This window comes from Triturus cristatus, chromosome 1_2 (assembly GCF_964204655.1).
Source record: "Triturus cristatus chromosome 1_2, aTriCri1.1, whole genome shotgun sequence".
NCBI lineage: Eukaryota > Metazoa > Chordata > Amphibia > Caudata > Salamandridae > Triturus > Triturus cristatus.
The window spans coordinates 775,237,027-775,261,989 of NC_140580.1; positions in this window are offsets into that span (position 1 = coordinate 775,237,027).

Here is a 24,963-nt window from a genome sequence, read left to right on the forward strand (position 1 = left end):
CCCTTGGAGATCTTTAAGCACAAGTTGAAGCAAAGTTGCTTTGTAGTCTTTCTCCTCTCCTTCAGCAGCAAGGCAACCACTGCAGGCCAATCCCCCGGGTCAGGGACAGTACTCCTACTTACAGCTTTCCCAGTTCCTTCTCCTCAGGCAGAGGTTCTTCTTGTCAAGCAGGATCTAATTTCTTGGGAGCAGGGTCCCAATACTTATACCCCTAATTCCTTTGTTCCTCTGGGGTAGAGGGGCCTTTGCCCAGCCAGAACCAGTTCCTGAGCACTTTGTTGACATGACTCTGACTTTCTATTCAAGGTGCAGGGCAGAGACATCAGCCGCTCCACAGGAGGTGGAGCCAGCATTGTGGTGGCAGAGCACAGCCCTATTCAGAGTCCAGGTGTACTCCTCCCACCCATCTGGATGTCAATCTCTCTATTCACCACCAGGCTACCTAGCCCTGCCCTCTGGGATTCCCCAACCCTGTCACTCACAGAAACCAGACTGCAGATACACATCATAGCAGAGGCGGGCTGAAATGGTTAGGCAAGCAAATACCAGCTTTCTAAAAGTGGTATTTGCAAACACAGAATATTAAAGTAAACTTTACTAAAAGATGTATTTTATTATTCTGAGTTCAGGCATACTAAACTCAAATTTCTACCATGTTCCCTGGGTCTGTTAGGATCATAGAATGTAACAATTCTAACAGCCCATTCTGGCCTATGAGAACAGGTAGCCTTGCAATAGTGAAAAACGAAAGTGGCTGTAATTCACTATTAGGACATGCCACACACATTAGGGCGTGTCCTACCTTATGCTTACAATGCACCCTGCCCTTGGGCCTACCATAGGGGTGACTAATATGAAGTTAAGGGAAGGTTTAGGGACTGGCAAGTGGGTGCACTTGCCCAGGCAGCATGACAGTACCAGACTGCACGCAGGTTCTGCAATGGCAGACCCTGGACACATTTTACCAGGCCGCTTCTGTGGGTGGCACAACCAGTGCTGCAAGCCCACCAGCAGCATTCGTATTTACAAGCCCTGGGCACTCCTGGTGCACTTTACTGGGGTCTGACAGTAAACCAAATAAGTCAATCATGGAATCCAATCAACATCAACATTTTACCATAGGGAGAGCATATACACTTTAGCACTGATCAGCAGTGGTAAAGTGCCCAGAGTCATAGAACAGCCAACAACAGGTCAGAAAAAAAACAGGAGGAAGGCAAAAATTTCAGCGATGACCCTGCAAAAAGGGCCAAGTCCAACATTCTATATTTAAAATAGGAACTCCATTTATGCGTGGGCATGTTAGTGGGGCTGTTGTGGGCTATTGCTCCGATAATAAAAGATCCTGCAGTGAGTTGGTGTTGCTATCACCACATCCACTCCACCAAGTATGTGAACCATTTATGATGTCAATTTAGTCATACCTCAATAAATCACAAAGCCCAGGGAAAGAGTGTTATTGGTTTGATGAATGTATGGGAAAAGGGATTTGGGAAAAGGTGTGTCAAAGACAAACACTACACAACAATTCATCAGGGCCAGGAGCAGCACTCACCTTCAATCTGTTGTGGAAGGAAATGCAGGAATGAGTATGACACAGTTAAGGTAAATGTACTGCAAACAGTCCTTCAGCCACAGAGACCCAAGTTATTATATATCTAAATGTTGTCATCTAGGTTTGAAAACTAGTAAATACATATTATGTAAGAATGAAGTGAACCCACACAGTTCTGATTGTTAAAAGAAAAACCATGCTGTATTGCCAAATTGGGCAGTGCATCTGCATTCTTCTCGGACTAGCCGTCACTGTTGGGTGCCTGACTGAACCAGTCTGGTAAGGTAAGCAGGAGTGTTATGGAGCTTTCGCCTTCCGTGCAGTATAAAACTAAGTCAGCAGATTGTAAAACAGAAATAACATTGTAGAGTCAAGGAAAAGGACAGAAGGTAATCTTCATGAGAAGTGTACCAAGAAGACTAAAAGGCAGAGCAAGAGAATAGGCTGCTGTAGTCTTTCAATGTATGACTCATAAGCAATTATCTATCTAAGAAGTGAGAGCAATTTTACAACCAGTCATGGACAAATTCTAAATGCATCTACTGGGCTGATCAATCTCGCAACTGGCATTATAACATTTAGCCAAGTGTGTGCATCATGTGATGATGTGACACCACATGTCTGTCTCCAGTTCGAACAACATACCTCCCCTGACCACAACCAAATAAAAGAGAAGTTTAACATTAGAGCCAGCACACAAACTCCCAAATCAACACACCTCTCTCCAGTGCACAGAAATGAAGAGGCCTCTTAGACTCCTCATCATATTGGTTTCCCTGACTTTGTTAACTAACTTCTGCTGGCTGTTGAGGTAGTCCTGCCCTGAGTCCTTCCATCACCCCTGCTCTGAGAAACGAATCAGTCCAACTCCGTCCCGACTCAAATGAGAGAGATTAGCCTGTAGTGCACTGCTGTTGATAAACAAGAAGAAAAAACAAACATTAGTTGTGTAAATGTTTGTGTAGATTTTTGTTTGTTAACTAAACTAACTGGTCTGGTCTTTGAAGATTGAGAAATAGAAAAAAAGAGTTTACCAATTAGTTGAACACCCTTCCTCACTGTCTGCCATCACATAAATCATCACTCATAATCACTCAATAATATATCACTCATTGGTATAATAGTTACTGTTAGTACTGGCATCTTTAGGGGGGTCTTCCCCCAGACTTGTTACCTTTGCTTCCACGTTTTGCTGAGTCTTTTGTTGCTCTAAGGACTCAGCACTTAACCACTGCTAACCAGTGCTAAAGTGTATGTGCTTCTCCCCTAAACATGGTAAAATTGGTGTATACTTGAATGGGATAATTGTTGCACTGCTAAGTCCCTTGTAGAGTGGTATACAATATACTCAGCGCCTGTACTTCAAATGCTACTAGTGGGCTGCAGCACTGACTGTACCACCCACAGAAATAACCTTGCAAACCTGTCTCAGGCCTGCCACTGAAGTGCCTGTGTGTGTAGTTTACTGTCACTTCGACTTGGCATTTAAAAATACTTTTCCAAGCCTTAACCTCCCCCATTATTACACATAAGGCACCTCTAAGGTAGGCCCTAAATAACCCTAAGGGTAGGGTGCTATGTACGTAAAAGATAGGACATGTTCCTTTATGTTTTACAAGTTCTGGTAGTGACAAACAGCCTATTTTGCTTTTCATTACTGTGAGGCCTAACCCTTTCATAGGCCAGCATTGGGAATTCTTCAATACACTTTTAAACTGTAATTCCTAATCACAGAGGAGTGGTGTTGCAATCTCCTTTCCATATATGGTATGTTCCCTCCACCCCTACCCTTTGCTATTCAGTGGACTCTCCCTTGGGAGTTCAACTTAGAATGTTGAGAGTCCTCTGGTCAGTTCAGAGAGTGGATGGCTAATAAAGAAGAGTTACAACCTTACCTCGTCTGGTAATCTTCATACTTTTTTTCATGTTTCATATCTTTGGAATGGCAGTGATAAATCCTACTTACTGGTGAAGTTGGATTTAACATTACTTTTTAGAAATGCCACTTTTGGAAAATGGACATTTCTGTGCACTTACTGCTCTATGTGCATGACAGCTTGTCTCCAATACACATCTGGTTACACTTTGTGCATTTCCTCTAGATGGCCACAAACACAGAAACTTGAGGCCCATCTACATTCTGAACACTAATCTGCATTCTTATGGGTTTTCCTGGGCAGGGAGGAATGTGAGGGGCTGACACACTTCAATAGGTAGTGTCATGTCCACACACCAAGCACTGATTTTCCCCTCACAGATAGCCTGGCAGACAGGACTGGGTTGAAATGTATCTTTGTGCACTCCAGGAAGCTGCTTTAAAGTCACCCGCCATATATCAAGGACACTTTTGGGTATATGTACTGGGTCTCTGAACCCCTAAAATCAGACACTTCTGGTTCTTGAACTGAACCTCTGTCAGAAGGACCGCTATGCTGCTTAAAGCACTTAACTCGGAAACGTTAGGGCCAGTCAATATTTTACCTTCGCACTTAGTCACTTTCTTGGTTCTTTTTCTCTCGATGTCGAGCGAGGTTCCTTGGAAGGCCGAGTTGTGGTTCGATGACAGTGGCTTGCTTCATTGCAAAGCCTCGTTGGTTCCTGTAGGTTTTGATTCTTCTAGCCGATGACGAAGAGCTCCAGAGCTTTCAGCGTGGCAAACCTGCAGTTCAGGCTAAGTAGAGGTCCAACGTAGCCAGGTTGACTCTCAGAGACAGATCAGTCACCTTATTGAGCTTTCTTTACAAGAATTTTCCAAATGATTTCAAACTTCTAAGTCATCTTCCAAAATGTCATTTTGAGGTCCTGAAGGGTCCACAAGACCCTCCAAGGTTCCAGAACTTCTGAGATGCTCCTTGGAGAGTTGGGACTACAATTCCACCAAGCACCTGTTCAAATCCTTCAAAGTTCACTAAACGATGGTCAGTTGGACTCTTCTTGGTGAAGTTGATGTAGGTGACTTCTTGAAGCTCTTTTGTACCTATTGCTTTCAGAGCTTCCACTCCTTAATCCTTTTAAGCAAGGCAAAGTACTCGTGTATAGCCAGAGCGTGTAGCAGGAGCAGTCCTTCAGAGTGCAGTTCTCTCTTTGTGCAGACCAGGGGTTCAGCAGGGCAATCCTTCATTTCTTGATGTTTCCAGGCAGGGTTCATACTCATAAACTAGACTAAATCACCCTTTATGGAAATCCAATAATTCAATGAAGCAAATTGAAAATATGTGCTTCTGAACAGGAACCAGGAATTCACAAAACTTCGGGGCAGATTTACTTGAACTGACGCATCTCAGCATATTAGCAGAGAAGCGTCAGTTCAATTGCGTGACGCAAAAAAAAGCTTGCGCCACCATAGAAGCATCGCATTTACAATGCGGCGCACTGTGGTCCAAGGATTGACAGATGCGTCACGCATCTGTTGGTGTACTGGTAACGCATTGCTGTAGTCGCGTCGCAAGCATGACGGAACTCCAGCGATGTTCAGGAATGCCTATTTCTAATGTACTGCGTCACTCCTTATGCCTGCTTCAAGCAGGAGTAAGGTTTTGACGCAGGGGCGTTGTAGAAGTGACTCCGTGAAATCTTGTAGATTTCAGTGTGTCACTTTTCTGAGTCTTTCTTGCGTCGGAACGCCCACCATGCATGCATTATACCTGAATCAGGTATAATGTGATGCAGGGCTTTACAACATGGCGCATCTCCCTAGATGTGTCACGTTGTAAATATGTTGCAAAGTGGCGCATTGTTTACGCCGCCACTGCGTCACAAAAGTGACGCAGCAGCAGCGTAAAAGTGTCACAAGGGGCTTGTAAATCTGCCCCCTAGTGTACGAATAAATCGTGTTACCGTGCTGTATTTCCATGTTCACATTTCCCATTTGAGTAAAAATCCCTGAGGCAGATCTACAAGAAACTAACGCAGCGCAGTGCCGCAAGTCATTTTGCTGCGCCGCGCTGGGTTAGTTTCGAAGCACAGGGATGCAACATATTTACAACAATATGTCGCATCCCTGTGCTTCCCCCTGCGCTGGCGCACAGACTGCTGTCATGCGCCGGCGCAGGCACCCTTGCACCATGGTGTAAGGATGCCTGCATGTGGGGAGAATGTTTTTGTGCAGGAAGGGGCACCTTCCTGCACAAAAACATTCAATTGAGGTGATTTCCTCTTCCAATGTGTGCTGATGAATGCAGGAAACAAACTAGGAGAATTGAAAACATTTCTGCTTGTTGCACCTCGCTACAGTACCCCTATGGTGGCGTCGCATTCTGACGCATTTCCAGATTTACGATTTCTCGTAAATCTGGAAATGCATCATTGGACATGGGTGTTGCGTGGGATCACCCTCAGTAACACCCATGTCACTCCCCTAACACGCAAAGTGTTGCGTGAATAGGGGCGATATTTACAAGCACAGGTTAAGACATGCAGGGGGACTTTACCTGTTCTTGTAAATATCACTTAGCAGGCTGTGCCACCATTGCGTCACGCAACGTGATGCACTGGCGGCTCAAGGGGCTTGTAAATCTGACCACCAGGGTGCAAATTTACAAGCCCCTTCGCCGCCAGTGCGTCACTTTTAACTTTGGAAAAAGTGACGCACCGGCGGCGCAAGGGGCTTGTAAATAAGCCCCCCTGGGCCTCATTAATGAAAAGTGACGCATCGCTGCAAGAAATCAACGATGCGTCACTTTTCATTGCGCCCTCTTGCGACACCAATGATGCGTCATATTTACAGTATGACGCATCATGTCGCAAGGAGTTACAGATAAGTCAGTATTTCTGATGTCTCTTTAGGTGCAAAAATGACGCATTGCTGGAGTGTGTCACAAAAGTGACGAAACTCCAGCAATGGGTCATTACACATGGGCAAGTCCCATGTCAAATGTGCCTGCCTCAGTCTTACGCCGTAAGATATTGACGCATTTGCGTCCTAGGGGGCTCATTTATGAGCCCCTGCGTCACTTTTGCGCCACCGGTGCGTCACTTTTTGTGACGCACCAGTGGCGTAAAGCATGCGCCATGATGTGCCATATTTACAGAGTGACGCATCTACCTAGATGCGTCACTTTGCAAACCCCTGCGCTACATTATACCTGCGTCAGGTATAATGTATGCAGGGTCGGCGTTCCCACGTAAGTAAGCATCGTAGAAGTGACGCAGTGAAATCTACGAGATTTCGCTGCGCCACTTCTAGGGTGCAAATGCGTCAATATCTTACGCCTGCCTCACAGCAGGCGTAAAACTGACGCAGGCCCTATCACATGGGGCTTGCCCCATGTGAAAGGACACATTGCTGGAGTTGCGTCACTTTTGTGACACACTCCAGCAATGCGTCACTTTTGCGCCTACAGATACGTCAGAAATACTGACGCAGTGATGCGTCACTTTTCATAAATGAGGCCCTCTAAGTGGTGCAGTGAAATCTTATAGATTTCACTGTGTCACTTCTACAAACCTTTCTTGCGTCAGAACGCCCCCCTGCATACATTGGGGCAGATTTATAAGCCAAGTGCGTCACTTTTGCGCCGCCGTTGCGTCACTTTTGTGACATGCTGCGGCAGATTTACAACGGGACGCATTTAGGAAGATGCGTCACGTTGTTAAGCTTGCACCACATGTGGGCGTACCTTCACAGGGGAGGGCGTTCCGGCGCAGGAACGCCTCCGAAAAGTGGCTGAGTGAAATCTACAAGATTTCACTCAGTCACTTTTCCGGCCATGCTGCGTCAAATCCCTGCGCCTGCTTGAAGCAGGCGTAAGGATTGACGCAGCATTGTACAGATAGGGCACCCCCGAGCCTTGCTGGAGCTGCGTTGCGCTTGCGACGCAACTCCAGCAATGCGCCGCCCTTCCGCCATCAGATGCGTCACGCATCTGTTTATCCTTGCGCCACGATGCGCTGCATTGTAAATGCGGCGTATCTATTGTGGCGCAAGGGTAAACTTGCGTGACGCATCTTCCCTGGCGCATCCATGCTGATTTGCAGGGATGCGCCAGGGAACATAAATCTGCCCCATAATACCTGGGGCAGGTATAATGGGGCAGATTTACACGTCCCTTGCGCCACTTTTGCGTCACTTTTCCCATGTTAAATGTGACGCAAAAGTGGCGCAAGGGGCTTGTAAATCTGCTCCAATGTGCGCAGGGGTTTACAAAGTGACGCATCTATCTAGATGCGTCACTTTGTAAATATGGTGCAACAAGGCTTATTTTTTACGCCGCTGGTGCGTCACAAAAAGTGACGCACCGGCGGTGCAAAAAAAGACGCAAGGGCTCATAAATAAGCCCCCCTGTGTTTAACCTGGTCCAATCGAATGTCACTGGCTTTGCACACGAACGTCACTGCTCTTAGCACGTTGTGGGCTAATCGAGAACATTACCTAGCTGATCTGACTGTGCTTGTTTCAGTTTGGCTTTATTATAACCTGTACTCTACTGACATCTAGTGGACCGTGCCATTAATTACCAGATGGAAGATGCACTGGTAGTGTGAATTTCATTTAACTCGTTATTTCAAATTCTCACTTGAGTGTAATTCAGTACAAGCCAATGACAGTTGCATGCCCTACTTCTGGATATCTGTGAGCTACACAACTAGCACCGGAGAGCCACTATTCCAACATGGACTTCAACGTCATGGTCATGAAGTTTGTCATAACATTTTTAAAAAATTAGGTCGTGGACAAGCATCGATTGGTGAAACAAAGAGAATGGAACTGAATTCGGATTTGGTCCATAAATCAAATAGAGAAAGTTCTGTTTTTGACGCACTCGCATCAGGGGATCTCCAGACAGTTGGCCTCTCTGGGCTTGCTCGCCTCCTGAGCTGGAGAGAGCCTCGGAGGTGGCATGTATTATTTGAAGAAAAAATCTGGGACACTTCACAATCTTAGAAGTAGGATTACAATTTTGCATCGATTAAGGGACACAGGAGCACATAGTGGACAGCGCTGATCAACATAGAAAAGAAAGACAATGTGGCACTAAGAGGAATTAAATGTGACGTTTACACACAATGCTATCAGTCTTATCTAACTTGATTTCTGATAAGGGTTAATAATTAGTTCTGTGCTGAAGCACATTAGAGCTTGCCTAAAATTTGCAAAGACATATGGTGAAGAAACAGGACTGTCCCAGTAAATCCGGGAAACCTGGCCACCCTAACTATAATGACTGCAGTAAATGTCATAGAAGTAGTGCTTTAAATGGGCCGGTACTGTAAGGTACGGAGTACCGAGACTTTTTAGGTCTCGCCTGAGACAGCGCTTTAGCGCTGTTCTGGCGAGACTTATAGTAAGCACTTTTGGAAGTGCAAACGAGTGCTTTCAGGCCGCCAACTACTGTGCATGTGTGCCGGGCGCGCGCACCATTTGGCAGCCTGAAAGCACTCGTTGTCTTTCACTTTCGCCTGTCACACGGCCGCTTTGAAGTGTGATCGCGATTGCGATCACTTACATTTCGCGGGCGCTTTGATGTTTTCAGTGAGCCGTGAGGCCACTGAGGACATCAAAGCGCCCGTGAACACCATTTGCCACCCCCACCTCTTCAGCCAACTTACTCGCCATGTCTGCTCTGGATTCTTGTGCCTCTTTTTGAAACTCAGGAGCAGTAACATTGTCGTGGTGTCACTAGGGCTTCAAGTGGATGCTTTTTCAATATTATATACAAGCCACAGTTACTGCTAATTTATCTTATGCAACTAACAACGATTGACAAAGCCAATAGTCCTAACTTGTCTCCTCTTTGCCTCTCCCCCTCTGCTGCCTGTCAGCAGCTGCCCCAGCCTCTGCTTGAATTCTTCGGCAAGGCTGTCCCTGCAGCCATTAATGACCGCGCCGGGGGCTCCTGGGGCCGGGAGGGGAGAGGACTGGAGTTAGGGGGGGCGAGGGTTACCTCAGACTGTAAGTTTAGCCAGAGGCTGCAGAGGTGATGAATTGAGCACGCAGTGCAGCACACACAAGCAACTCTGCCCCAACAAAAATTACCCCCTGAGACGCAGCCTGAAGCCGAATCGAACCAATTAAATGCGTCCCGTTTTACAGTCAGCTGTATATTTTTGAGAGACACATAAACGAGAAGAATTTGGATTAATGTAATGCAACCATCTAATTTATGCAGTACCTGGACGTTCCCCTCGAGTGAATGTCATCTATTTTATGGAGGTGAGAACCTTTCATGAACGAACCTGACACGTCCGAATGGCACGTTTTCTTCAGAATGTTCGACAGTTGACCATCTGTTTTCTAAGACATGTTTTGGCATATTACACAAGTGAATTCCGTCCTAGCTACAATGGGATCAAAGTAACCCGTATTCCGCTATCTGTGCACCAAAGCAAATCTTAATAATTCAAGCTACGAAAACAGATGTTGGCTAAGTTATATCCGTGGCGACAGCTACTTGCATCAGTTTCCCATTTAGTTTCTCCAAACACAATGTACGAGCCTCCCAAATTATGCATTTACAGTGCAGAAATAACTTCACTCTTCATCTGCGCGAAAGGTGAGTACATGCTCTGGACACTAAAGTGCACTATAAATGGTACTAATCATTATAATCAAATTAAAAAAACAATGTGGGATCCAAACAGATAGTTATCGTGTCCCTATCATTTTTTGGGAAAATGGTATTAGCTACATGTGAATTGGATTAGGCTCTGGCACTTTTTTTTTTTAAATCCCACTTTTTATATATTGCATGGAGGGCTCTCTACAGCTGCCTTCATCACATATATATTTCTAATTAATTCTTCTGTTTGTCACAAATTGTTTACCCTCATTACTAGACATTCTCCTGTTGTAAGCTGTTGTTGGTGCGCCTAATGTGCGTATTGAAGTCTGCCCTGGATCTGTTTACTTTTTTGGAAAGATGCTGCTAGTTTGTCAATGTGGCTAATTCATGTGAGGGAAGAAATATACACACACAAATGGATGAGCCCAAAGGAATTCTCCCACGAGATCAACTTGGATGACTGGTCCCGGCTCTGTGTGATCGGGACCTTACCTCGTTCACATTGATCTGTCTTTGAAAAACTTATATTCACCCTTGGTGATCACAGAGCTTCAGGGCCCCAGAAATGCCAATCTTAAAGGTTTTAAACCTTTATGCTTTGTAAAGATAATGAAATATGTCCCATGTAGTAGATAAATCCAGGCTTTAAATTGCTGTTGACTTGGAATGCGCTAGGGCCAGAGTTACCAACTTTGAAACTGGTGAACCATGTTTGAGTCTCAGCAGCATTGGCTTAACATTCTGTGATCCTGCACAATTCAGTGTATAAAAGAGACTAATATGACCTTGTGTAATGTAGCCGGTGCTCATGTAAAGCCCTAAAACCCCTTTGGGTCGTGTTTGCGTTATATAAAATTGCATACAAAAAATAATGATTTGACAGGGAGGGCGAATTAGGCCCATGGACTATACGAGAAACTGGGATAATCTTGGTTGACGAGATGAGGTAACAAGTTATAGGCCAGCTTTCACAATATGCACTTTTGTAAGGTCTTATCAGTCAGTGTTTTTGTGACCATGAGTGCCCTCAGTATATCACGCCTCTGAAAGCACGATGACGTGTTAAAGCACTTGTATACAGGAAAACTATATATCCCAATGGATGACGTCTGAGAGGAGTTGTTGCCTAGGAGGCAGGGTGTGCATGCCCAAAGTGTTCCCTGTACAGATTCTCCTCTGCCCTGTTTACAAATCTTTGAAAAACTTGGCGTAAGCCTTCACAGTGTTTAGTGTGATTTATTCAAAATGAGATCCCTTTTGTTGATTCAGTACTACAAGGGTATGGCTCTTCGTCCACCATCTTTAAAGTGCCTATTATGACCACGTATGTTGACAATCCGCACAGCGTGAAAGAAAATACAGTAGGTTTACAGCACTATTAGCTTGCCTTTGTAGATCTGTCTTACCCGATGTGAAATCTAATTAACTTTTTTACGTGGCGAGAAGATTAAACTTTTAACTCCACGTTTCTACAGTTGTATTGTTATTTTATAATTTGAAATTTCATTTTTTCATTTTTCTGATTGCAATGCAACAGGTCTCGCATTTACGTGAGTTTGAGCTGTTGGCATTGTAAATGACAATGCCTTTTATTTATGTTTTGGTTTTGGAACATAAATAAAACACATTGTCATTTATAATGCCAATAGCTTAAACTCGAGTAAATGCGAGACCTATTGCATTGCAAATGCTTGTTTTATTTTGACGAGGAGAGTACCGTCACTTCTCAAGAGAAATGCAATACCTTGAATTGGAGAATACCGGCACTTCTCAGAAACAAGCAGGTACTCTGGTATAGAGTACCTGCACTTTTATTTTTCCATTTCAAGCACTGCATAGAAGTACTACATAGGCACATTCCACAAATCTATGAGACAAACTATGGGGCAGATTTACAAGAAAGTGACGCATCTGTACAGATGCGTCACTTTCCCTGCGCCACCCTTAGAAACCCTTGCGCCACCATAGATGCGCCGTATTTACAATACGGCGCACTATGGCGCAAGGATTGACAGATGCGTCAGAAATTCTGATGCATCTGTTGGCGGAAAAGTCACGCATTGCTGGAGTCGTGTCGCAAGCACGACGCAACTCCAGCAATGCGTGTTGAGGCCTATTCCCACTACACTGCGTCACTACTTATGCCTGCTTGAAGCAGGCGTAAGGTTTTGACGCAGTGCCGTCCTTAAAGTGGCGCAGTGAAATCTTGTAGATTTCACTGAGTCACTTTTACGAGGCCTTCCTGCGTGGGAATGCCCACCCTGCATACATTATACCTGACGCAGGTATAATCTCACGCAGGGCTTTACAACGTGACGCATTTCCCTAGATGCGTCACGTTGTAAATAGGCAGCATTGTTTGCGCCGCTGTTGCATCAAAAAAGTGACGCAACTGCAGCGCAAAAGTCACGCAAGGGCCTTGTAAATCTGCCCCTATATTTTTAGTTCTAGGAAAGAATTAGAGACAGTCGCCCTTCACCAATAGCCTCAAATGTCTCCGTAAAGCATGGTCCTTGTACAAAAGACATCTCTTTTGTGAGAGATCCAATCACTTCCCTCCTGGACTCACTCAAGAACCAACCGAAATAACTCTAGTATCTGGTCAAAACTGCCCATAGCCCTCCACATCCATTACATTTGATGACACCCCAATGAAAGCAGGAGAGTTTCTACAGTTCTTTGACTCCAAAGTTACGTTGCTTCTATGCCAAGATGTCTACCCTCCCCCTGACGTGGGAATCCAAAGACACTTGGCAAATATTTAACACAGTGACGGAGGAAAACGTAATAAAAAATCATCATGAAAACCAAAGCCTTAAACTACTTTGTAGACCCAATACCGGGCAAAATTGCCAAAGATCTTTAGACTCACATGCTCCCCTACTTGACTGAATTGGTAATTTTCTCCTTCAGTTAAGCACCATTACCTGACTGCCTCAAAGGTGGGCACCTCACCCCTCTCCTCAAAAAGCCCTCTGCAGATACTACTGACCTCAACAGCTATCGCCCGACCTCCAATCTGCCTTACCTCTCCAAAATCATTGAAAGATGTGTGTAGTGGAGCAGCTCACCCAACACATCAAAGATAACAGCCCCTTAGATGAATACCAATCCTGTTTTAATCAGGGCTACAGCATCGAAACAGCTTAAGGACAGGTAGTCGATGATGCCCTTCGCATCCTAGACTCAGATAACTCCTACTTCCTTATCATTCTCAAACTATCATCAGCCTTCAACATGGCAAAACACCACTTGCTCCTAGACACCCTCAATTATCGAATGGGCATTGACGATGTGACCATTAAATGGTTTGAAACATTCCTCACGGGCAGAGCGCAGAAGATACAAATTGATGACTGTCTCTCTATGCACATGGTGGCTGTGCACAAGGTAACCCAAGGATCTATCCTTGCCCCAGCCCGATTCAACCAGTACACTGAGCCACTTGGAGTCATCCTGAAGAAGCATGGATTTTCTATCAACAATATGCAGATGAAACACAACTATATCTAAAGCTCTCCTTGCCAAACAACATCTTGTACCTCGCCATCACTCTAAACTCTGTTCAAAACTGGATGACTTCTCATCACTTATAACAGAACTCTTCCAGAACCAAATTCCTCCTCATCTCACGGTTTGAAATGAACACTTCCGTTACAATCTTGGATGGAAGCATTCAACATCCTCAACAGTAAACCCACCGATTTTGGCAGTGCTAAATCCCTAGGAGTTATCCTAGACAAGAAGCTCAACTTGCAGTCTCAAATTAGCACCATGGCCAGAAATGCAGGGAACAACTTCTGGCACAATTCTTGGATAGCGCTACCAGAATTTGGGACGCACTGTCTCTTTACACTACTACTTCACTGGTGACCTTCAAATAGGAACTGAAATACCTCCTCATTTAATGGTAATTTAGCTTACACATTGCAGTCAATATCCCTCCATTGAGAACATGCTCACTCACCTTTTGGCACAGAACTCTAGAACCTCCACTTCATCAGATGCTTACGAATACTTCACTACTGTATATACCTGCTGTGTAACTTGCTTCCTTTTGGAATTTGTAATTCTAGAGTTTACATAACTTTATTTGGTAATATTTGGTCATTCTTGAACCCCCTGTAACTATCCATGTAATGGCTTATATCTACTGTAAAGCACTCTGGCACCTTTGGGTAGTGTTTATATAAAAATGCAAAAACAAATAAATAACTAAGGGGCATATTATCAAGCACGGCGTTAAAATGATCGCCGCTTTAGCGGCAGAAAACTGCCGCTAAAGCAGCGATAATGGGCTTGATAATATGCCGCAGAGAATTCCCATAGAAGCCAATGTTGACACCAGAACTATGGGAATTCTCAAGGCGACAATTTTAACGCAGTTTCTTGATAATATGCCCCTGTCTTCTTCGATGCCAAAAAGACCCCAAAATAAACAACCCACATTACCACAATCTCATTTTACTACATGAATTGCTCAATCAATCTTGTGGTATTCAGGTACCTGTATGTTTGCATCTACAAAAGTAAAAACAGAACTGAAAGTTCCTGAAAGCAAATTATAAAACCAAGATTTATTAAGATTAAGTATGTTCCTACGAGGCAGTAGGTTATGTGGTAGAGAAAGGCACAATGATCTTTAAAAAATGCCTTTTCTACCCTATGGAACAAAAGACATTTTTTTTTTAAATTAATGTATCAAAATTTTGGCAGCTTCTGTTACAATTCATATGGACATAGTGAGAGCCTGAGTTTTCACTATTACCCCTCTCCATCTTTCAAAGTTTGTTTTGAAGCTAAGGGGAAATACTATGAGCATGGGCACCAGCTGAGGGTCTTCTCTGATTTGCCTCTCTTCACATCCTCCTATGCTGCTTCACTGAGACCGTGCAGCATAGCAGGGTAGACAGTAAAAGAACTGTAATACAATAACCTTCTGCCAAAGGAACTGATATAAGTGGCGCGGTACAGAGGAAATGTGAGCCTGCAGTTTATCTTATAATGTGCACCCTCATCCACCCTCTTCCCAAAACCAGGACAGGGAGTCTTATTAAAAATGTCGGGACGCTGGGTTTGACCACTATAAACTGGGTCTGTCTGGGGAATCCAGGACATCTTGTCACCCAGTCATGTGTGGATCGGATGATTCAGTTGTACTGCGTCATCTGGAACTTGAGAAGACATTTTGAGGCAGTCACAATTTGGTAGGGCAGTCAGCACTGCCTGAATCTGCATGTGCCTACTGCCTGGAGATGATGTGTCTCCTGCAGATTTTGTCCCTTCTAACCTCGGTGCCTGGATGCTTTGGTAGGGGTGGCACTTGGATGAGGAGTTGGACTATACACAAGAGTTACCCCCCAATTTGATAGATAGCTGTTGATTTGCACCATTTTCCCACGACATTCGACAGACTAGCCAATTTCAGTGCAGCACTATGTGCAGCCAGTCAGTCAGTCAGTAACTTTATTACTATCACAAGGATCCTGAAAAGTATACAGCACAACAGAAACCAAAATGTACAGCAATAATAGGATGGCAATATAAAAAATTACTAAAAACAATTACACAATTTACACAATTTAAAAATCCATAGGAAAAAACTATGTGCAGCAGTCTAAGACCAGATAAGTTCTATTTAACTGTTTAGCTTAGCATCCTCTGTTTTTTTCCAAGTGATACACTTTATTTTTAAGAGTGGCACCTTTTACTGGAACATTACCTGTCAATTATCGCGTTTAGCCTCCATAATTCATAAGCTTTTCTCCTGTTTTTTCAAGTTGTACAGGACCATACGGGCTCTCCACTTCAGTTCCACGTTCAATCAATCATATTTCGGGCAGAGTGTTATTTGTCCTGAACACTCCTACTGCTTACATAATATAAACATGCATGGGCTCGCCACCCAGACGGACCCAACAGTATAACATGTATCAATCTACTGCTTATGTCTAAGATTAGGGCACAGTGACCACGGCTCTTTTATTTACCTCCTTTTTGGTTTCATTGACGGTCAAAGTTTACTTTCTAAGGGTCATATTATCAAGGAACGGCGATAACATTATCACCTCTTTAGCCGCAGGAAACTGCCATTAAAGCGGCGATAACGGGCTTGATAATATGCCCTTGTGAATTTCCATAGAAGCCCAGGTTCTGGTGTGAACCTGGGCTTCTATGGGAATTCTCCAGGGCATATTATCAAGCCCATTATCGCCGCTTTAGCTGCAGTTTCCTGCCGCTAGAGCGGCGATAATGCTATCGCCGTTTCTTGATAATATGGCCCTTATTTTGTTTTATTGATGTATAATAGTGACTTACTAATCACAGACTGGCAGCCTCCTTACTTATTTCGGCTCCTTCCTTCATCACAGTACTTGGAGGAATACTTTTGACTAGCTCAACTTACAGTTTCTCCATAAGTATGGATGACCAAAATGTTCGTTCTTACAGTGACATGGATTAAATGGGGACTGTTCATATTCATGCAACTTTGACATTTACTGTTTTAAAATTTTGGACTCATGATTTGTGCTAAGAATAAGAATCTTTAGGCACTCGATCAATTATGATATAATTGTATGTTTTTTGCACGTATGTCTTCATGATTCCACATTGGTCATCTTCACTGGTTGTTGCAAATTGTTGCTTTAATTGAATGGGTTGTGAGCCCTCCTCAAGCAACAGCCACAATCTCTGTCAGGGTGAACAACAAAAAAGCAAACTAAAGTAACCTGTGCCTAACCCTTTTGTAACGTGGCCCAAAAGCAGTCAGGCTTAACTTAGAGACAATGTGTAAAGTATTTATGCAGCACCCAAACAGTAATAAAGTGAAAACACAACACAATAAAAATACCAAACCAATTTAGATAAAAGAATTGTGATTTAAAAAATAATTTGACACCAAAACAACAAAAATCCAGTCAGTAGAATTGGAGATATTGAATTTTTAAGGTTCAGTTAAATGTAGCCCCAAATGGCGCAAAGCAGCAACTGAGGGTATCTAGTCATTCTGGACAGGGACAAAGTCACATTTCAGGTTGACTGCAGTGGAGGGCACACCGGGCACAAGACCATGTTTGGCCCATTGAGGATTGTACCTTATGCCATTGGTGCGTGATCTGCATGGTGTTTCTTTGCAAGGTCTTGCGTCGTCCAGCATTGGTTCCAATGAGCTGGGCGGTGAGGCTTTGCAGGGTTTGGCATCACTTGGTATCAGTTATGATGAAGCTTGCAGCTGTGCGGCAAGGCTTCACAGTGCATTGCATGGCTCTGTGTCAGTTACAATGAAGCTTGCAGCTGTGCGGTGAGGCTTCACAATGCGTTGTGTCGCTCGCCATCGGTTCCTGTGAACCTTTTAGCTGTACGCCGAGTCTTTGCGTGGCTTTGCGTCACTTCACACCAGATTTGATTAAACCTTCAGTTGGACAAGGAAGGGTCCTCTCTGATGCCAGCAAAGGGTCCAATACCTGGGGAAGCACCTGTTGGGGATCAGGAACTCACTCCAGCATATGACAGCAGGGCTCAGGCAGGTCGAGTAGCACGTCCAGTGCAGCACATCAGGTGCAGTTGCAGGGAGGCTTCTGGAGCTTGTTGTGTCCTTGTAGTTTAGAACAGGAGTCAGCCACCTGACCCTTGGAGTCCCTCTGCCAGAGATGAAGGGAGCTGGTCCGTCTTTCTACTCAGAGATCAGGGCAGGCCTCAAGCAGCAGCGCAATCATCTGACAGCAGGGTATTCTTTTATGTAGTATCCATAGGAGCAGGCGTGTACTGAAGAGTGGCTCTGAGGGTTCTATTTTTATACCTGGTACCAGCTTTGAAGTGGAAGAAACATCTGGACTTTTCTCCCACAGATGGCTCTGGAAATTCCTTCCTCCTCGTCCTGGTCCTAGAATGGCTGGGGTGACCAAAGGCTAGTTTGTTGTCCTTTATGAATATGATAAGTCATCTCCTTTGAAATGTAAGTGGGGCTGTGTGCTTAGCTTTGTCCCTCTCATCCTGGCAGGGTGACCCATCTTGCCAACATCTAGTTTCCCTTTGTGTCAATGTTTGGGAGGAAAACACAAGGGCCACCTGCCAACTACATCCAGTCATGTGATCCAGAATACAGGCTGCAGGCACTAAATGGTTAGGATAAGAAAATGGTAACTTTCTAAAAGAAGCCTTTTTAGAATTGTGGCTTCAAATCCAACTTTACCATTGAAGAAACTTTTACATTAAAATTCATTTGAGTGTAAATACAGCATTCCTAGCTTCTCCCAATCAAAATGTATCACGTATTAAATATAATAAGTTAACTAATGTTATGCTATGACAGAGGTAGCCCTCACAGTATTAAAAAATGAATTTGGGAGTACATGTCCAACTTTTTGAATGCACTGCTCCTACTCTAGGGGTGATTTATGTGTATTAAAAAGGAAGGTTTTACCAGGTCAAAATAGCAGTTTAAAAACCACACACAGGCAGCAGTGACGGGTCCAAGACATGTTTTAAAAGGACTACTTAAGTGAGTTGCATAATAATTGTGCTACAGGCACAAAGTAGCATTTAGTTTACAGGCCATGCAGACCCTGTGTACATGTAGTACCATTTTACTAGGGACTTATAAGTACATAAAATGCGCCAAGTGGGTATACCACAATTTAACTGTTTAAAGAAGTGAGTGCAGGCACTGTAGCACTGGTTAGCAGTGGTAAAGAGCACAGTGTCCTAAAGCCAACAAAAATCTATTTCACCAGGACGGGAGCAGTAAAAACGTTTGGGGAAAGCCCATCCTCAGGCTGTCAAGCCTAACACTGGTCATCATATGTTCTCCTTTCACTTTTACTCAGTTTTTCTACGTTCTCTTATAGACTGTGACTCATCAGTAAGGAACACGTCCTTGACGTTTCATGATTGGCTTTCTTTTTAAACATGCACACTGTTTAGTTGTATCCTTTCTTTCTACACTTGTAGTCTAACACTTGAGTTTTATGGTTTTAATTACCCACGTCTCAACTTTCTACTTGCATCTTATCTCTTTCTATAGCTTTCTCCTTCACACCTACTCTTACCTTTCTTTAGTTATTTCATTTGAGTAGAATCTGTACATATTGATGATAAATATATTTTTTAGCCTTGAAAAAGTTCCTTCAGCTATGAAATACGTATTACGCAATGCAATAATCATCGGATCCACACAGTATGGTTTCTCACCAGAAGTGTTCCAACTTTGGACGATATGAATAACATTACTCTCTCTGGTTCTTTTACAGCTTATGACATATTGTATTTTGGATTAGTGTTTTTTAATATCCTACAAAGATATATATATAGATATTTGTTTACTAATCACATTTCTCTTTAATTCTTGCAATGATCTTAATATGACTTTGTTCTTATTATAGCTATAATTGTACTATGTAGCTGGGGTGTTAATCTTAGTTTCTTACATTGTCTAATTCTAGGAATCTGATTTTGGAAATTAAATTGAGACAGTTTTACACATCTTCTGTCGCTGATGAAGTGATAGGATATTGCAAAACATGTTTCGGTCAATACCTTAAAATAAAAATCAAGCTGTTTACAAAAAATAATTTGAATAAGTGTATTGAATGCCCCCCCCCCCCCGAAAGATTTATTGTAAGTTGCTATTTGAGGTTTACCTGACAGATCAAGTTAGTTTACACTGATTTTTTCAGAATGCTATACTTGTTTTGTGCAATTGCCCAATTGTGTTTACATTTGTGATTAGTTTATAAATTATTATATACAACATAAGTATTTTTTAGCAGATTATAAAGCATTAGTTAAGAATTGATAAATTCATCTGTTGGAAACTGCCTCTTAAAATGCAAACAATTGGAAAAGACGATCTTTTGTGTGGTATTGCCCCAGATTTTTTCCTTCTTTACCAAAACCTGTTTTGTTGAACATAGGACTCTGCACACTTTACTTCTGCTAACTCGTGGTAAAGTGATTGTGCTCTCCCTTTAAAGGTTGGCAAAATTGACATATTCCGACTTGGCATGTTTCATTTACTTATAAGTTCCTAGTATATTATGTTATATTTATTATTTATTTTGAATTTTGTAGAGCGCGCAGCTACCTCCGACGGAGGTGTCCCGGCGCTGAAGACATAGTCTCAGGAGGGTCGAGGAGGAGTGAAGAGGGGTCTTTAGATCTGTGAGAATAACCAGGTCTTTAGTTTTTTTCTGAATAGGGGTTCGGACGTCAGGAATCTTAGTTCAGTGGGTAGCTGATTCCACAGTTTGGAGGTTGCTACTGCCAGGGCCCTACCCCCTGTACGTCTGAGGCGAAAGCGGGGGCAGATCATGAGGCGAAGATGATTGGATCTCAGGTTTCTTGGTGCTTGTGAAAACCTCATTCTGTGACGTAGGTAGGATGGGCCTCTGTCATTGAGCGCTCTGAAGGCCAGTGTTAAGGCCTTGAATTGGATACGGAGTTTTCTTGGGAGCCAGTGAAGTTTGATTAGGTGGGGTGTGATCGAATGGCGGTAGGGGATGTTTACCATGCTACTAGTGGGCTGCAGAACTCACTGTGCCACCCACCAAATTAGCACTATAAATAAAACATGCCTGGGTATGCAGTTTTAAAAATGTTACTTCAGCCTGGCAAGGCGAACATTTTGCCAGGCCTAAACCTTCCTTTTTAATACTTAAAAGTCACCCCCAAGATAGGCCTAAATACCGCTAGAGCACGGTGCATGGCATTTAAAAAGTAGGACATGTATATTTATTATTTTACATGTCCTGAGAGTGGAAAACCTTCAAAGCAATTTTTCACTGTGGCAAGGCTGGGTCTCCCATAGCTAAACACTGGGTTATACTATAACAATGTTTAGTGCTTAATTTCAGCCAGACCTCGTGATAGCCGTTCCTCAAGGTTTTAAATGTCACAGACTAGATAGAATTGGTAAAAGAGGTGGGGGAATTGCTATAATTGCCCGCGACTCCTTTAAAATCCGTACTACTCCAATTCCTTCCGTGACATGCGAGGCACTTCAATTTGACATTTATTTATCTCCCTCGTATAACTTCAAAGGTGTACTGCTATATAGAAGACCTGAAGCCCGGTCGGATTTCCTTACAGAAATCCTCACCATTTTAGAAACCTCAGTCACGGACAAATCTATAACACTGTTAGGTGACTTTAATTTCCATTTGGATTGTAGTGAAGACAAGGATACCATATCGCTGCAATCTGAAATGGAAGTCTTTGGTCTGTCGCAGTTGGTAAAAGGACCTACTCACATTGCAGGCCATACCTTAGATGGTATTTTCTCCAATCTAGATAATATCTTAGTGACCGACGTCCTGCCAATGACCTGGTCTGACCATCATTTGGTATTGGCTACAATACAAATTAATAAAACACCTACCGCTATAACAAACCCCCCCAAGCGAGAATTGTTCAAGGTCTGGAAAGACATTAACATTCCCTGTTTTAAGGAGGAGTTGCACAATTCAATACCCATATGGGCCACCGACCCGGATACTGCCATTGAGCAATACTACACATGGGTGGGCCAGGCTGCTAATAAACTGGTACCAGTTAAAACAATGTCCAGGAACAGAAGCTCCCCCTCAGCACCATGGTACACTGAGGAGCTGAAGAAACTGAAGCAGCAGTGCCGAAATAAAGAGAGGAACTGGAGGAAAAAGTACGATAATGAAAGTAGGGAAGTGTATAAGGAATTGCTAACCCAATATAAACTCTCAATTATAGAGACAAAAAAGAAGTATTATACCGAACAAATCGAAAGCGCAAAAAACTCCAATAAAAAACTTTTCGAAATAACTAAACATTTAGCGGGATGTGCTCCAGATCTTAATCCCCCTTGCTCACAAGATGTCTGTGATTCACTGGCATCATTTTTCTTCACCAAGGTGAACGACATATTTTCTGCGTTCAGCCTAGGTGATAAACAGGACCCAGATAAAACAAACAGATCATCCTCAAGCAACAATTTTTCCCGCTTCGCAGAAGTTACAGAGGATCAAATTCAACACATCATTAACACTATTAAATCTGGATCAGCTCTAGACCCCTGTCCTCTGAATACCCTTCGTTCACTAATGGACACTGTTACTCCAGTCATCACACGAATATGTAACGTCATGTTTTGCACTGGCATCTTTCCAAATCAATTAAAAAAGACTTTACTCAAACCCCTCCTGAAAAAACCTGGCTTAGATAAAACAGAACTAAAAAATTATAGGCCTATTGCAAACTTACCCTTTCTGGCTAAAATAATCGAAAAAGCCATGAATATCCAACTCGCGGAATTCATCGAGCAACATCATCTGCTCGACGAATCACAATTTGGATTCCGCAAGTTTCATGGAACAGAAACTGCGCTCATCAAAGCGGCGGATGACATCCGATTAATCAGAGACCAAGGCGGTACAGCGCTCCTGGTACTTCTAGATTTATCGGCCGCCTTCGACACGGTTGACCATAAGATCTTAGTCAACCGTGTCGAAAAAATGGGCGTGCAAGGCCTAGCAAAAAATCTATTGGCGTCTTTTCTGGCAGAGAGATCCCAGTCTGTCATACTGGGCCAGTTTGAATCCGCAGAGCTATCGCTGCCATGTGGGGTACCTCAAGGTTCATCCCTCAGTCCGACGCTATTTAACATATATGTGTCGGACCTCGCAAACACCATCAAAGCGCATGGGATGAACCTTACCTCATATGCAGATGATACACAGCTGATACTGGCTGTCAGAAATGATGGGGAAGCAGTGGCGGAGCGTTTCAGAACAGGTATGCTGGCCATAGGTAACTGGATGTCAGCAAACAGTTTGAAACTTAATTCTGATAAAACCGAGGTGGTCACCTTTGGCCACCTCAATCCTAGCTGGTCCCCAACCTGGTGGCCTTCTTCCTTCGGAGCGGTACCTAAGCCGGTCACGAAGGTGAGAAATTTAGGAGTCATCTTTGATGACAATCTAAATTTCATGGCCCATGCCAATCAAACGGCCTCTACGGCATTCCATAAATTACGGCTGGTTAGGAAGATTCTCCCTTTCCTTCCAAAAAACGTGGGAAAAACATTGATCAGCGCCTTGGTTTTGTCAGCATTGGATTACTGCAATGGCTTGTTTGGGAATGCGCAAGTCAGGATTATCAAGAAAATGCAGACAATCCAAAATGCAGCAGCCAGACTCCTTCTTGATATTCCTAAATTTGCGCCAGTGGCTGAGACCTTGAGGACTCTCCACTGGCTTCCTGTTAGGAACAGAATAAAATTCAAAACTTTATGCATTGTCTACAAGGCACTGCACCTTCAAGCGCCTCAATTCCTGTGTGAACATCTGGTTCCATATGTCCCCACTCGAACACTACGATCAGCAAAACTACATGATCTTGTAGTGCCACGGACCAGGCTAGTCAACTGGGGAGACAGGCGCTTCCTAGTAGTCGCCCCAAGACTATGGAATACACTCCCGCAAACCATAAGATCTTGCTCAAACTTAATGTCCTTTAGGAGAAAATTGAAGACCTGGTTATTTAACCTCTAACAACTTATAAGATCACCGGGAGAGTAATAACAGTACAGCGCCGAGACGCCTGTGGGCATTTGTTCGCGCTTAATAAATGATAAAAATAAATAAAAATAGATAAATAGAAAATGATTCAAGGACTCGTTTTAATTGTAATTTCAAATCCAACTTAATGATCAAGTCTATTTTATATTTCTATTGAAGAAATTAAACTTTTAGAAAGCTGTCATTTTCCTGCCTAACCCAAATGGGCCTCTCTGCCAGTGTCCAACATCACCTGACTGTTGATGGCTCCCCTGTGGTGAGATGTGAATTGCTCCTAGACAGTGGACAAATGCCTTTGGTGTTTCTCTTTTTTGAGCAGGATGGCCTGTGGAGCTCTGGCCAGTCCCTTCCTGAGCTTCAAAGGATGCCTACACTTTCACTGGCAGATGTAGTTCATACCTAGGCCTGTCTCCTTTTTATCTTGCTAGCTAGCTTGGTTTCAAAGCCAGTGGGAGGAGAGGGTGTCCTAGATATGGTTTGTAGTGACCACAAGAGAAGGGATTGCCCAAAGCCACACCTCTGGGTGGGCACAGGAAGCTCTGACCAGAGAAAGAAAGGTTCTGCCATGTTGGTTTTAGGGAACAAGGGGTACTGGGAGATAGTGTACAGTAAAACATACAGGAAGTCCTGCAAATGTGGTTAAGGTTACCCCTTGGAATTTTTTTCCCATTGGTTAGGGAGTGGCCAGGAGTTCCCCTATCCACATGCTGACTCTATGCATAAATTAACCACCCCAAAACACTCCTGGACCTGTGAGGAATCAGAAAAAGGACTGTCCTGTTGTCAGCAGAACCTTAAGGAAGATGGGCCTGCTTGCCTTGAATCCAGGACCCCAGAAGGACTTTGAGGGTTATTTGGCTGACCTAATGTTTGAGCTACAGGGATACAACAAGCTACAAGAGACCTGTCTCCCTGCAACTGCCCAGCTGACCAGTTCCAACTTGAGACCTCTCCGGGAACGGACTATGGACTTTGCCCACTCTGAGCTTCCCACCTTCATCAATGACCACATTGGTATCCCGCTTTCCATCAACCCACCATTGTTGAACCCTGCTTCGGATCCAGCTTGCCCCTCCGACGACTCACTGACAACCACTTTCCCTCCATAAAAGTTTCTAAGTCAGAGGGTAAAATTTCCACCTGGATGAGCCTGCTCCCTGTATCTAACCTGCATGCCATCGTGGTCAGCTTTATCATTTGACCCGGTCTAGTGCGACCAGATAACAAAAGTTGGCACTTTGTGCTTTTTAACACTATTTTTATTTCGAACTTTAAAAATTAATATTTCTGGCTCTACTTAATGGTTTATTTTTATCTTAGTGTTTATTTATATATGAAAATATTCTGTATTTTTCTA